Source organism: Sus scrofa, chromosome 3 (assembly GCF_000003025.6).
Source record: "Sus scrofa isolate TJ Tabasco breed Duroc chromosome 3, Sscrofa11.1, whole genome shotgun sequence".
NCBI lineage: Eukaryota > Metazoa > Chordata > Mammalia > Artiodactyla > Suidae > Sus > Sus scrofa.
The window spans coordinates 84768063-84784292 of NC_010445.4; the positions used below are offsets into that span (position 1 = coordinate 84768063).

The 16230-nt window shown below is 34.0% G+C and overlaps 1 long non-coding RNA gene across 1 annotated transcript; it reads right to left on the reverse strand.

Annotated features, from left to right (window-relative positions):
- Positions 886-13749, reverse strand: LOC110260141. Its single transcript, XR_002342991.1, has 3 exons — positions 13473-13749; positions 11423-11518; positions 886-1773 (listed from the first exon to the last, which is right to left on the reverse strand). It is a non-coding gene; the product is annotated as an uncharacterized LOC110260141 (long non-coding RNA).

The following is a 16230-nucleotide window of genomic DNA, read 5'->3' on the forward strand; positions in this document are numbered from 1 at the left end:
GGATCCTCCTCCACCAGACTGAAAGCACAGAGCCATGAAAATTAAACATAAAATGACATAAAATGCTGCAACTTTGGCACACATTCCATTCATTTTCCACATAACCAAATTACAACAATGTCTGCGAGGAAGCACCACCAATATTCACCAATCATTCATCTCTAGAAGAAATCCTCAAATTAAGTGAATGCATTCTAACCTAGGAAAGAAATTTACTAGAGCCTAAAGCAATTATTTGACTTGGAATTTGACCAGAATCCTCAGGTTAACTAGAATTCAATAAGGAATTTTATCCTTGCAAAATGACCTTGACTTTGCAATCATTTTGGTCTATATTTAAGAGTTTCTATGAAAACTCACTTAACATTTTTAAAAAGAATTCTGTAGTTTCTAATGTTCTGTAAGCATATTAGAAATAACCAAAACTAATCACCACTGGCATTTTTCAATCAAGAATTGTCATCCAAAATCTTCAATGAGGTTGGAAATTTTTTTTTTTTTAATTCAGGGCAATCTTCAAAAATTAAGTAATAGAAAAGAAAGAAAATCAACCAGCAGCAAGAAAGTAAAGCTCTATAACAATTATTTTGGTTGAAATATGGGTTTAATCTTTAAGTCAGATGAATAGAAAGCCTTATAAATAATTGTCACTGAAACAAAATTAGCTGCTTCACCATTTTTGTTATAAATTTGATGCACATCAATTTATATGACCCTGTGCTATCCCCATATGCACATCAATTTAAAGGACCTTGAGCTATCACTACTGGTCATTAAATCAAATTAAAACATTGAGAAATAAAAAAAAAGATTTAAAAAAGCAAATTAAATGAAAAAAATTAAAACACTGAATTAATTATGCTGTGGTCCATATGTTTTGAAAATGTTTATTCAGTCAGTCAGTCAGTAAGAATTTGGAGCCCTATTTTATGCAAATACTATTCTGGAGATACAGAATCAGATATGTTTAGAGCCTGCCCTCAAAGAACTCACAGCCTAAGGAGACACATACATAGGAATATAGCTCAACCTTCACTCTTCTAACCTGATTAGCTACATCTCATAAACACAAATAATAAAGTACATGAATTACAAGACATTTATTACCACCCACAAAACAATGTTCCCTTAGTCTGCACCAGGCACAGGTAGAAATGAAACCACTCATATTCTTTCCTTCCTTTGGTCTCAAGAATTTAAACAATATATTTTAAAAGAGTAAAATAATAGAGGACTATTTTAGACCTAGCACTCCATTGTCTACATCAAAGACCAAGCATTGCATTTACCTGTAACCAATCCTGTTGACATGATTCAAGCCCCTTTCTGGGGACAAAAGGCCATTCACAAATACAGACAACCTATGCTTAACATATCTAGTTCTAGCATCCAGCTGTAGTTAGGGGCAAAGAAATAAAACAGATTGAGATTCTGTTCAAAAAGTATGATAAATTTTGTATGATTATTATGTATGGCTTCACATGAAATCTGCAAAATGAAAGGATCAAGGACATTATTTTATATATATTGTATTACATGTTTAGGTAGAAAGAGAAGTGAAAGAGTTGTACTAAACATTTAAAATTATGAGCTTATGTATGTTTTTTAGGTGTAATGGAAAGTGGATAAGAAAATATGCTTGATATAGTATCTGTTTAAAAATTCTGCATGCTTCTGACCTTTCTCTTTTTCCTCCTTTTATTTCAGATCTCCCAGTCACTTAACTATGCATTTCTGGATTTTTCCAAAATGTGTCTGTTGACCATGTTCTTTCTGAAAAAAAAAAAATAAGTGGAGGGGTAGCCAAAATAGGAGACATAGGTCATCTTGAATGAGCCCAGGTACTTGCAGTCAGACAAACAGATGGACATATATCATAGTCTGCAAACTCTGGCTGCTAGGAAATCTAAAGGTCAACTAGAATACTCACCATGAAAACCCAGGAAATGTTGCTATGAACTGAACTGTATCCCCCTCAGTGTATATGTTAAAGCTCTAATTCCCAGTATAATGGTATTTGAAGATGAGGCCTTTGGGAAGTAATAATTAGGCTTAAGTGAGGTCATGAGGGCAGGGTCTTCGTTATGGAATCAGTGCTCTTATAAGAAGAGACACCAGAGAGCCTACTCTCTCTGCCTGGTGAAGACACAGAGAGATGTCCTTCTACAAGCCAGGAAAAGAGTCCTCATGAGATGATGATCGTATAACACCCTGATCTAGACTTTAAAACTCAGAAAATAAATCTCTTTTGTTGAAGCCACCTAGTCTATGGTATTTTATTATGGCAGCCCAAGTAGATGAAGATAGTTATCTAACTTTTTTCACATTGAACTTAGAAGTAAATAATAAGTATGCTATAAATTGCTGAACATAAATCTTTAAATTTATGTTTCTAGATGGGAGGTTATTTAAAAAGAATATAAGTATGTATTCAATCTATGCATATATACTTTCTGAACACTCAGCTTCCTAGATATCAACAAGAATAAAATCTTCTATATGTGCAATCAAATAAAAACATAGATCTTTACCCATGCCTAGGGAAACAAAGAAATGAATCTGAGACCACTTCACAAGTTACAAACATCATAAAGAATTTCAGTTATAGGGACATAATCATGATTACTTCAGAGAAATAACCTGCAATACTCCTAAATGTCTACAGAAGTACTGAATTTCCTAAAGAAATTCTATGGAATCTTAAGCTTTCTTCTACTCAATGATATTTGAAAGAATTTAATGGATGTACTGACATCCATTTGCCTAATTCCTTAAGATCCATTCCTGTATTAAACCATCAGACAATAAAGCACATTTACCACATTATCTCAGCCCTTCAAAGAACTGCTTTCACTAAGGCACAACTTAATGTAATGTTCTTTGCCTCTACTGAAGGTCAATATCAAAACCATTAGTTTGGGCAATGTATCTTTAGGTTTGAAGATTTTATTCCTAGTTGTTCTCTGTACAAAATCAAAGAAACAAATTTCCACATTTTTCGCAAGGAAAAAAATTTATACTCACATTTTCCTTTTGTCAAAACATACAAATAAAAGTAATTAAACCCTCTGCATTTCTATTTTTTCTTTTCCTGAACATCTGAAAATTTAAAGCCAAATCTAATTGCTGTTATCTTGTTTTTGCTTAACCCAGGATATGAAATCTATTTAATTAGGGTGCAAAAAAATATTCTACTTTGAGATATATAATACAACATACCTCTTAATGATATGGGTAAACATTTTTTTAAGAGACAAGATACAGTAGCTGAAATGAAGTAATTTCCTTTACCCAAGGGTTAAAACTTAATATATTTTACCACAGCTTTTCACTGATGCCTTTTGGAAATAATCGAAAATCAAATGCAACTATTTATTCCCACATGGCATTTCAAACACCATGTCATCTGAGAAGTACCTTGCACTTAACGGGCAGATATTGAGCTAAGCTGAGGAAAAGTACAAAATACACTATGGATTAAGCATAATCTAATTAATAAGGCCATTATCACTAAATTTATGATGGAAAGCATGTTGCAAAGTACCTGACAAGTAAGGCAATGTAATTCTTAAAGATAACTTGAATAGGAAAAATCTTCCATTTCAGTCATATATTAGAAAATTAGAAAAATACTCTGACCACTGCACACCTATTCCTCTCTACTCTTCTCCTACTACTCCTGCATTTCCTATCAATGCTATGTTGTGCCAGTGAGATGTAACCTGTTCTTTGAAACTTCTTTACTTAAAGGAATTATGTGGAAGAATACCCCCAAAATGGAAATAAATAAATTTAAAAAAACAGATACAATACAAAGACAAAGTAAATGAAAGAGCTAATTAGAGCACACAGGTATATCACCAAAGATGTAGATGATGAAAATAAGATCCGTCAGTGGCAACTGACCTAGCAGGGGAGACACCTGAAACCGATTCCAGCCAGAAAACCCCTAGAGACTCAGTAATTGGCTGCAGGTACATGTGTAAGCTGGTATATAGGCAGAAGTAGAGAATGGATCTGAAGAAGGGAGGATTTGTTTGAAGTCTTTATAAAGAGACTTTAGATCCTCAGACCTACTCCTCAAACCTGGAGTAAAATTTCTGAAAAATCTCAACTTAAGAACCTGTGGATTTGAGGCTGTATAAATGAGGACATGCACATCCTTAAAGAAGGTTTGCATGCCAGTTTTCATGTTCCCCTTCCAGAATACTACCAGCCATATTTATACCCCTCTCATGGACAATGGGTTAGAGTAGCCTCTCACAGGAACTCTGAGCAGAACTAGAAAACACCATATATATATATATATATATACACATCAAGTCATTATGTCATACACATTATACCCATAAAATATTATATGCCAATTATATCTCAATAAAACTGGAAAAAAACATATCTACAGATAAAGACTTTGGATTATTTCCCAATGAAATGGCAAAGTCCCTATCAATCAGTGCTATATAAAGATGAGGAACTATGTACAAAGAGCTTCCAATTACCAGTTAAGCACCCCTTCTTAAAAAGGAATAGATTAACATATCATTACAAGTTATTTGAGGAATGTCCCTTAATGAAAATTGAAAAGAAAATACCAAAACATGGAAAAAGCACCTTGCAGAAGCAGAAGAAAATACTAATATTTATCATTAATGGTCTCAGAGAGATGAGAAGTTATTAAAATAATGTTGTACAGGAATTCCCATTGTGGCTCAGCAGAAACAAATCTGACTAGCATCCATGAGGATGTAGGTTTGCTCCCTAGCCTCACTAGGTTAAAGATCTGGTGTTGCCTGAGCTGTAGGTCCCAGACATGGCTCAGATCTGACATTGCTACAGCTCTGATTTTACCCCAGCCTGGGAACCTCCATATGCCACAGGGGTGGCCCTAAAAAGCAAAAAAAATTAAAAATTAAAAAAATAAAATCATGTTGTACAGATTGCTATAAAATAGAAACAAAGAACAAAAAGAAAAATATAATTGGACAGCAGAAATAAGAAATTTGAGATAAGAGTTTGAAGATAAAATTGAAAGGAATTATCAGACACACAGAACCAAAAAGAAAATAATTAAAAAATAAAAGAGGAAAAAAAAAGAGAAAATATAGGATCAATCCAGGTATTCCAACATTCAACTAATTAGAGCACTAACATACAAAATCAAAGTATAGAAAAAGTAGAGAAGAGTAAATCAAAGAAACATTATATTGTAAATCAACAGTACTTCAATAAAATTATTTTAACTTTTTAAATGAGAAAAAAATAATTTTTTAAAAAGGAAATATTAAAAGAAAATTGTCCAAAAGAAATTGAGTTTCCAGATTGAAAATCTCCTCTAAGTGTTCAGCACAATGAATGAAAAAGATTCAAGCCAAGATGACTGTCATGAAATCTGAAAAACAGTAAAGATAAACAAAAGATGGTAAAGCAACCATAAAGGGGGGAAATGAGCATGAAAAATCAAGAATCAGAATAACATGTGGCTTCTCAGTAGCAACACTGAAATCCAGAAGACAACGAAGGAATAGTTTCCATACGTTAATCTAAGGGAATAGGATTTCCAACATAAAATTTATACAAAATCAAACCAAGTTTTATACAAGAACCCTTTCATCTTCTCCTGACTTCTTCCTGTTTCTTGCTTTGAGTGCAGATGTAATGCCAGAGACTCAGCAGACATTTTTGGACCATCAGAATTGTGCGTAAGCACGGTGTAACAGAAAAAGAGAAGAAGCCAGGAGCTCTGACAACTTCTGGCACTACCATAACTCCCCAGGACTAGCTCTCTACTACTTTCATATCAGCAAAAAATCAATTTATTGCTTCTGTAAGCCACTGTTGTTTTGGTGTCTTTTATGAGCAGCCAAGAGCAATTTATGACCAATATATACATATTCAGGAAATGCTATTTATCAGATTAGTGAGGAAAATGAAATTCTTAGTATGTCAAGGAGAAGTTGTAAGATGACAATAATATATCTGAGAGAGAAAGCAGTTCACACTGTAGGAGGAATATGGAGGTACCACCCAGAGAAAACTTAATTGACAGAGTAACGGTATCTTTGGCATATTAAGAGGTATCATGACTCTGTCAGTGAATTTACGTATATAATGAAGCAAAGACACACACAACGAGGTTATTAACTTCAATAAAAACAAAAGTTATATGATAGAACTGTAAAATAATTATATAACATTATTTCAGTAGTGAATAATACTTAATAGCAAGGGTCATCATTCACAAAATGAAATTAGTGGTTATCAACCAGAAGCAATTTTGTCCTCAGGAGCTATTTGGTAATGTCTGGAGGTATTTTTGGACATTACAACTAAAATGTGTTAAGATCTAGTGGACAGATGTGAGGGATACTGCTAAATATCCTATGGTACACACCCCTCACAATAAAGATCATCCAAATCAAATGTCGACAGGGCTAAGACTGAGAAACCTCAGGTAATAGTTTTGTATTAGGCACCAAGAAAAATGGTTTACACAAAAAATTATAATTTTAAGGAAATATAGATGTTCATTGCGTGTATGTGTGTGTGTTAACAGTGTTAAAAATCTAAAGCCTGCCTTTCTTAGCATAAAATTGACTTATAATACCTAAAATTTGAAGATCAAAAAGATAGATGTTTAAATACATTATTTAGAAGTATATAAGAAAATAACTGTTCCAATAAGTGAAAGTTATGAAGGTGGCTGCTTCTATACAGTGGGACGAAGGATGGGGAGGAAGAGGGCAGGGCAAACGGCTGTTTTCAGTTATAAGTTGCTTAGTATTACTTGAATTTTTTCCATATATTCACATACTTATAATTAATTAACATAAAGCAAAAGATGGAAAATATAGCAATAAGAATTATAGAGCCAGATTACTTGCTCTAAAGTAATGTAAATAAAATTTACACGTTTTAACCTGTCTCAATTAAAACAGCTTTTTGGGTGTGAAATTCATCTCTCCTTTTCTTCTGTTTTTCCTTGGCTTGATCATTAAATAAGTCACTCAGCTCATCTGTCATGTCTGTCTATTTTAGTGCCCTCCACTAAACAGAGCACTGGTCAATAAATAGTTTTATAATTGTGAAATTGAGGTTTTAATATTTTTATGCCTAAGGTGTATTCATAAATAAGAATAGATTGAAGACATCAAACAATAATATGGAAATTATATGATCAAACAATTCACAAATAAATGCATTTTTCCATAAAGATATGAAAGTTCAAAATTTTTTGCAACTATACACAATAAAACAAAAATTATGAGTTGCCATTGAGAGCAGTAAAGAGTAAAAACAGAAGGGTGACAGTGGCTGGAGAATTAATTTCATATATTGTAGGATAAAATAACCCTTTATGAAGGGTTATTTGATAATACCTACTAAAAGCTTTAAAGTGTTTATTTTAAAATTGGTAATCCCACTTGCAGAACATGCTTTAAAGTAATAGATGGACCAGATCTAAACATTTAAGTACATAAATATTTGTCTTGGAATTATTTATAGAAGCAAAAGCATCTTAGATATCTAAGAATGTGACATAAATTATAAATGAATATATTAAGGTATATTCATATACCAATGCAATGTAACCCTAGATATGCACTGGCATAGATTTATGTTCACAGTATATTAAATGGGAGATACATTTTAAAAGTGTATGTACATATACACAAACATTTATACATATACCACATACATATGCATATATACATTTAACATATACAAAATCACATACATATAAGTCTGAAAATTCAAAAGTACCATAGCAATTTTTCTCTGGATATAGGATTGTATGCAATTTTTATTCTCCCCTTTCTTTCATAAATTTTCTGATTTATATTTTCTAACAGAAATATATTTGTGTATAGTCTTTTAAAATGCAATTTGTCCTGACAGAATATAAAAATGTATATGCACCAGGGGACCCACCACCAAGTTTCCAGGCTGAGGGACTATTGATTCTTAACAAAATTGCAGCTCAGAGACCACTGACTAAAAAAAAAAAACCTAGTTTTTCCCACCTCCCCAGGCCTCCGCTGATTTCCTCTCTGCCTCTTCAGGACATTTGCAACAGCTCTGTAGAATTTTGCAACACTATAATAACTCACACATTCAAAAACAAAATTATGAGGGATGTTCTGATACAGAGGTAGTAAACAGTACTCAAAAATAATATTTTCACTGGTTAAAGGTGCCTTTACTATGAAATCATTACAAATTTAAATATTCACAAAAAAGTGCTTTCTCTTTACTTTGCAATTCTACATTATAAATTTATCTCAAACTACATAAGTGGACAAATGTTCAAGAATATATTCACACTAGATCCACTACCAAAATTTGCAAAACCCAAAGCAAGAACTCAAAGTCCATAAACCATTCTAAGTGTGTAAAAGTTATAAACCAAGTAACATATTGTTAAATAAAAATGTTTTCTTTTCCTTTGACAAATCTACTTTCAAGACTTTTTGAAATGAAAAACATTTATAAAACTATGTTTTTAATGTGACTAAAATTATCAATATATTGAAGATGATTGAATTTAGTAAATATTGCATATGTATGGACATTATCTTGTTGAGCTTGCAGTGTTTAGAGATGTAATAGACGAAGGCATACCTAATTCAGAATATATTCCAAAATATTTTTTTCCTTTATTTCATCAAAATCACAAATTATTTTTAAGCAATATTATGGTTTTTTTTCCTACTGACTGTAATGATCTAAGAATTAAAATTTTAAATGTTATTGTATTCAAAGCATCCAAATTTTGAATATATCTTCATTGAAAAACATAAACTTAAAAAACAAGTAATTTAAAAATCATTATAATGACATGGTTTGTTTAACATTACAAAAATAATTCTCAGCAGCCATGCAAGTGCTGCAAATTTTGTACTATTTTTGAGTGCCTCCAGAATCAGGAATTGGAACACAGAGGACCAGAGAATGGACATTCAGAGAAATACTGGGATGGTACTTCCTTATGAAAGAATCTATAACGTTCTTCTATATGGAAGGAAAAATTTGACTATTTAGTTAACAAGTTCTTTTTTTCTTTTACCTAAGCATTTTTGATGCTTAGGTCATTTCTGCACTTTGAAGGTATATCCATCCATTTGTAATCTTGACATTGGCCTGACACACAAATCTTCATGACATTCAGACACTGTTACTTTTTGTTTCAAGGACATGGTGCAAGGGATAAAAAGAAACATTTCCCTGAAGACTGAATGGTGTGTCACAAAAAAAGGATATTTAAGATCACTACATGTGTTATAAAAGCACTGTAGTCTAGATCCCTAATAACAGCACTACCTGTGTGTTCTTTAATAAATTTGTGAGTCAATGTGCTTGTGGTATGTGTGTCCTTTTATAATGCTGGTAGGGGCCACTCTTTCCCAGATGTAAGAGCAGTACTGATAAGGATGCCACATCTTCAACTCTTTACTTCCATCTCACCCCACTTACCTTCGATCCATCTGAATTCGGCTTGTACTTAATGAACCCACTGAAACTGCCATCTTGAAAATTATCAGTAGCATCCTAAATAATGAATCCAAGAGAATACTACCAAGACAAAATCCCTCTGTATCAATGCCCTGGATGCTCCCAGCTCCTTGAAATCCTTCCTTTCCTGTACTTTTATGTCAATACTCTATTTTCTTCTACTCTCTCTCTCATGATTACCTTTTATGTTTCTTTTACTGAAATGGGTTGATAATACTAGTTCATACTTATAAAGGTCAATAAACTTAACTATATGTATGCATGTAAGGATGGGGGGACCAATGGATCAACAGGTCAGTGGGCTGATAGATCAATGCATTGATGGATCGATAGATCAATGGATGGGTGAAACATGATAATGCTTTGAACTGAGACATCAGGTTTTGTTTCTTTGATTGACTCATTGACTGCTGGATGTGCATATTTGTGTGTGCTTGCATGTGTATATAAGTGCTTGTGTTTGATTATTTTTGGTGTAATTAACATTTTGGCTTTATATATCCCAAAAATAGAGTACATGAAAACTAGGGATTAAAATTCAGGAGCAAAATAAGTGAAAAGAATAAATTGACTATCTGATTAAATACTAGAATAACATAACTCTATTATTTCTCTGTCATGTAGAATACTATAACAGAACTAATATATCCAGTTTTGAAAAGGATAGTCACTTTATATTAAACACAACACACAGACACACATATATGAATGTCAACACTGCAATATTTTTACATCGTGAAAGCACTTCCCAAAATATTTTCTACATACTACTACACAAGGTTGATTCATTAGCTATTCAACAATTATTTTGTGGGCTATGAGTCCAGCACTACTCAAAACATTAGGGATGCAAAAGAGGAAAAAAGTAGACATTTATTTCATCCACAGATCTTAAATTTGCTCATATGACACATTTTTGTTGAGATTATTCCTAGAGTTTCATACTTTATCACTTCACTGTAATTTTTGGTCTTTTTTAAGGTTTATTATTGATAAAGCTATTTGATTTATAATATTTATTTTGCAAAGTCACTTTACCAAATGTTCTTAGTTCTAATATTTTTCACATTGATTTGATTTTCTTTGCTTCAGAGGCATTAACAGATATTAATATCATCTTCAAACAGCATTTGTAGATACTAAAAGCTTGCAAATGCACTTTTTACTTTACTGAGAAAAATGCTGTTCCTTGTCTTTTCATTACTTTCCAGCAATAAAAATTATTCCTAATGCAATATTTTAAAAATGGATATATTAGTTACTTCTATTCTCTCTCAGATATTTTGGGGTCAGAATTCAATACAAAACAAATTTTTACCACTTTTTAACATGCATGCATTTTTTTAAGTTAAATTTTTCTCTGCCCTGCCTATGCACTAATAAAGTGCATATAAAATACATTAATATTTAAATATTCATAACAAGTGAAAAAGAATTTTTAAGAATTCCCTTTTTCTTAGACAAAGGAATTATCTAATTACACACTGAACTTATAATACTAAGTTCAGATAATTTAATTAAGGTGCCAAACAAATTACAGTGTTATAAAGTATTTTATTTTAAACCTAGTTTTTATTACTTCATTTTACATTTAGGATTTTTCTAGTGCTTATTAAAAGACTTTATTATTCCACTATAAGCATCATAATACAATTTATACTATTCAGATAATATTATACTTATGATCCACTATAGAATTTCATGCTACTAAGACCCAGTTTTATAAGATTATAGTAAAACATGCAAACAGACACATACAACTTATTTATTGATGATACTGAAATTCTATATTCACCTTATCTTTTCTACTTTCTTTTTATTCTACTTCTAAATAACCAGACTTGGTAATTAGGAAGGATAGAAATGATTAAAAAATAGATATCTTTTCAGAGAAATATGTTTGACCTACCTTATCTCTGATTTTTGATCAGCACTTTTCTGTACCCTTGGGTTTCTTATTTTCTTTCAAGAATTGCATCCTGCCGTCAAAGGCATCAGTGACAACCTAGGAAATTTTTTAAGAATGGTAGGAACATTGTTAGATGAATCAGGCAACTGACTGATGACAGCTGGCTCCTCCCCACCCACCCTGTACAATCACATCTACTTTCAATTCTAGATCCCAAATACTTTATTCAAGAACCTAATGCAGTAAGTAATCTTGCCTACACAGTGACATAAGTCACTGTCTTGGGGTATTAACACATAGGAAGGAAGCTATTGAGGTTTTGCCTAAAAGTCACCAGTTTAAAGAAATATATCATTAATTAAATCAATTACTCATTTCCTCTTCTATGATTACAAATAATTGATCTGACTTTTGCTTGACTAAATTGACTGAATATCTCCAGGACACTGAAATATCAACTCATTCAAAAAAAAAAAAATTGGTCGTAGTCAAAAATTCATATTAAAATATAAGGCTATCAATTTTCACCCCCCCAAAAAATAAAATAAAATAAAGGCTAAACTAATTTAACAGACCAAAAACTCTGTACTCTTTTTTGTTTTTTTTTTTCTTGTCATTGTCTGAGAAAAGATCTCAGACTAACAATTTGCATTTAGGTATTTGGGGTACAGTTTAAGAGCCTTGAAAATTTCAAAATAACATTCACCTAAGTCTGGGCACATATGAGTCACACCTGCAAAAAAAAGTCAAAATTCACACCAAAAAATATATTTTTTTTAAATTTACTCTCCTTGCATTCCACAAACCTCTGTATCATTCTTTGACAAAGCTTCAAATCCATCTCAGGTTCATATGCATTCTTGTACATACAAAATAAATATAAATACTTATACTAATATGTTCAATTCATTAAAATAACTCATTCACCAAATAAAATTAGATCATTCTATCCTATACATAAAGAGAACATTAAATTGCATTCTCAATAATTATAATAGGAATAACTAATATCAATTAAACTTCTTACACTCAGTTCATCAAAGCAACACTAGGAAGTGGGCATATTTGTAATCTTAATTTTACAGTAAGGGAACTAAGGCACAGAGAATTTAAAAATTTCCGTGTATTAGTCTTCTCAGGACACTATACAAAAATACCATTGATTAGGTAGCTTAAAAGAGCAGAAATTTATTTTCCTACAGTTTTGGAATTTAGAAGCCCAAGATCAAAGTTCCAGCTGCCTTCACTTTCAGGTAGGGCTTCCTTCCTGACTTGCAGATAGCTGCCTTCTTGCTGCGTCCTCACCAGGTTTTGCTCTGTGTAGGGGAAGGAGAAGGGTGGAGAGGGTGAAGGGGAAATGGGAACTCTTTTTTTTTTTTTTTTTTAACGGCTGCACCTGTAGCACATGGAGGTTCCTGTTCCCAGGTTTGTGACAATACTGGATGCTTAACACAATGAGCGAGGCCAGGGATCAAACCCACATCCTCGTGGACACTATATCGGGTTCTGAACCTGCCGAGCCACAATGGGAACTCCAGGCATCTCTTACATAGACACCAACCCTACTGGAAAAGGATTCAACCTTATGATCTCGTTTAAATTTAATTACTTCCTTACAGGTCCCATCTTCAAACAGAGCCACACTAGGAGTTAGGGCTTCAACACACAACTTTTGAGGGGACAAGAACAGTCGGTCCATAATATTCCCTAAGGTCACATAGTTAATAAGTTGTAGAATCCTGACTGAAAACCCAGTGGTCATACTCCAGAGACTGAACTCTTAACTATATTACCCAATTTATATTGAGCACCTTACAGCTAAGCTTTCACTAAGGCACATTAAATAAATTAAAATTAACCATAAGTATTTCTCCTGAAATTATACATACAATTTACAACGATGGCTTCTTGTTCCATTAGGATCAAGGAAGAAACTGAGGAAATAAAAGTTGTTTGGAAAAATCCAGGCAGAGTTGTTTTGTATGTTACAAGGAGTACAAAGTTTGTAGCGAGATGTTAAAGTCCATCACACCCTCAGTCAGCCTCATACCTCAGCCTCAGACTTTGTCCTGGAACCCGGGCTGGAGAAGGCACCACGTTCATTCCTGCTTCTGGGGGTGTTGACGACTACTGAGCAATAGAGAACAAACAGAGCGACAGGGCCAGCAAGCCAGCGAAGACCTCGAGCTGCTTGCCGGGAATCACGCACATGGACTCTAACAGCCTCCTAACAAACTAGAGGTTGGAGACCAAATGGGAGGGTTGGAGCGCCAGCTGAGTACCAGGCACTTCCGGCCATGCATGCAGAAGGCCAACAGCCTCTCTAGCCCCGCCCATCCCACCTTCTCTCCGCACAGCCTAGCCTCTGACATCTAAAGTAAAAAGTGCCAGTGCAACTTCATCTTGTTCTTCTCTTTCTGAAACAGCATCTCAGATGAGACTTGAACCCACAATCTTCCAAGTGAAACCACACAACTCATCTTAGGACTTAGAGGCTCAGGTTCTTTAAGTCTTGGCGCTGAAGGAATTGAGTAAGAGGCAAAGTGATGGGTGGGTAGATATAGTAATACGAAACACTTGTGAAGGTTACAGGGGCACAGCCCTGAGGGCTCAGCCCTGAGAACTAAGTAGTCTACATTTTCATTATCAAAAGCGGTGGGGGGGGCGGGGCGGGCGAAAAAGAACACCTCATGTCCCAGAGACAGGCCCATAAGTGAAGGTCCTTGGCTTAGTGCAGGAAAGAATTCAAGAGTAAGCCATAGTAAAGCCATAGAAAGCAGGTTTATTTAGAGAGGTACATGTTCCATAGACAGAATGCAGTCTGTATCAAAAAGCTTGAGTGGCCTGGAAACATGGGGTGGTAAATTTTTATGGGCTGGTTAATTTCATAGGCCAACAAGTGGGAGGAATGTTCTTTCCTGGAGAAGAGGTGGAGATTTCCAGGAAGTGGAAACACTTTCGTCTTTCACGGTCAGCCTTGGAGCTAATGTATTACACAATGAGCAGAGAGTGAGGTTTCTAGATCCAGGGAAGTCAAATCTTCTGCCATGCTATAGTTGAGACTAATCAGTTTATCTTGTATCCTCAACAGCTGTGTTATTCTTTTAATAGCTGTGCCCTGCCCCCTTCCCTCCTGTCTCATTTGCAATTTTATTATACTAGGGAAGAGAATGTTCTTTTTTTCTTTAGGGGCACACCTGTGGCATATTGAAGTTCCCAGGTTAGGAGTCAAATTGGAGCTACAGCTGCCTGCTGGCCTCCACCACAGTCACAGCAGTGAGGGATCCAAGCCCTGTCTGTGACCTACAGCACAGCTCATGGCAAAACCAGATCCCTGACCCACTAAGCAAGGCCAGGGGTTGAACCTACATCCTCATGGATACTAGTCGGATTTATTTTCGCTGAACCACAGTCAGAACTCCCAGGAAGAGAATGTTCTATTACAATTTTGCCTAACTTGAAAACCTTCCCACTTTTTTCTTTAATAAATTCATAAATACTCTACAAGTGTTCACAATGAATCCACATTTCTCTATATCACTGGATATGTGCCATAGATAATACGAAACTGGACGTTTTGTGTTTTAAACATGGTGAACACTATATCATAGTTTCTCACACTGACTGAAATCATTATCATTGGACATAGAAGTACATAATTACCTTTATTTCTATCTACTCTTTCAGTCTTAAAACCTTACCTACTTCTACAATTAACACATGTCAATTCTCTCGTATGAGGAAAGCTTTTAACAACACATAAATAAGTTTATTTCCTGTACTGTTATTGAAAAATGCTAACATTCAGTGACTATTTTTGTATGGTTAAATCAAATTGCCCTTCATATTTCTGCAAATGTGATGGCTATCTTCATCTCCTTTGATGATTTTGGACATGTTCTCTAATGTAATTGGAACTGACATTAATTTCACAAATAGAACTATCTCATGTAAAGCAGTTGAAATACTAACATATTTTTGAGATCATTTTATTAGATCCTGTAAAACAAGCATATGGTTCTAGAGAAGGCAGTAGATTGGATTTCAGCAAGAAAAATTTAAAGTAAATATGATATTTCCTGATGGATGATGCTATTTTAAAATTTAAATTATAGAAGTTATAAAGTATCCTTTTACTGAAGTGTTAAAACTTTCCTTTTTCTTAGTACACAGCCATCTACATAGTGTGAACTGGGGGTATCAAAAGTAATACAGTATTTAAAGAGATGTATCACCAAAGTGGGCTGGTCTTCAACCATATATATGTGTGTGTGTGTGTGTGTAGTGAAAATACCTTAAAAACTCCTAAATGATATGGTTCAGAGAACTATGAGGTTGGTGAACACATCCAGATGTGCGAAGATATTGTGCCCAAAGATGGCGTGGGAGCTTTGTGCCCTCTTCCCTATAAATTTCCCTGTGCATCTCTTCCATTTGGCTGTGAAACTAAGTTCCCCTAATGAGTTTATAATTATAAATAACCTCTCTATCCAAAACTGTATTCTCTTTCTTGCCTTACCCCGTTCCCCTCAGGATTGAGGTATATCAAAGAAAAAGGGAAATTGAAAGAGAGCAAGACCTTATGGGATCCTCCCAGGTACAAAAGCCCTTCTGCGCCCCCTGTTTCTTGTTTGGAAAAAACAGCTTTAGTCTTCCAGACCTTTCCTGAGTTCCAAATAGCAGACTCAAGTAGTTACTGATTCGGGAACTGAGGGAATGCAGAAAGAAAGAAGAACCAGTCAGGCAAGAAAAGTAATGACAGCTTAAACAATAGTTCAGAAATAAAACAGAGTCCTGGTTCCTCCTCA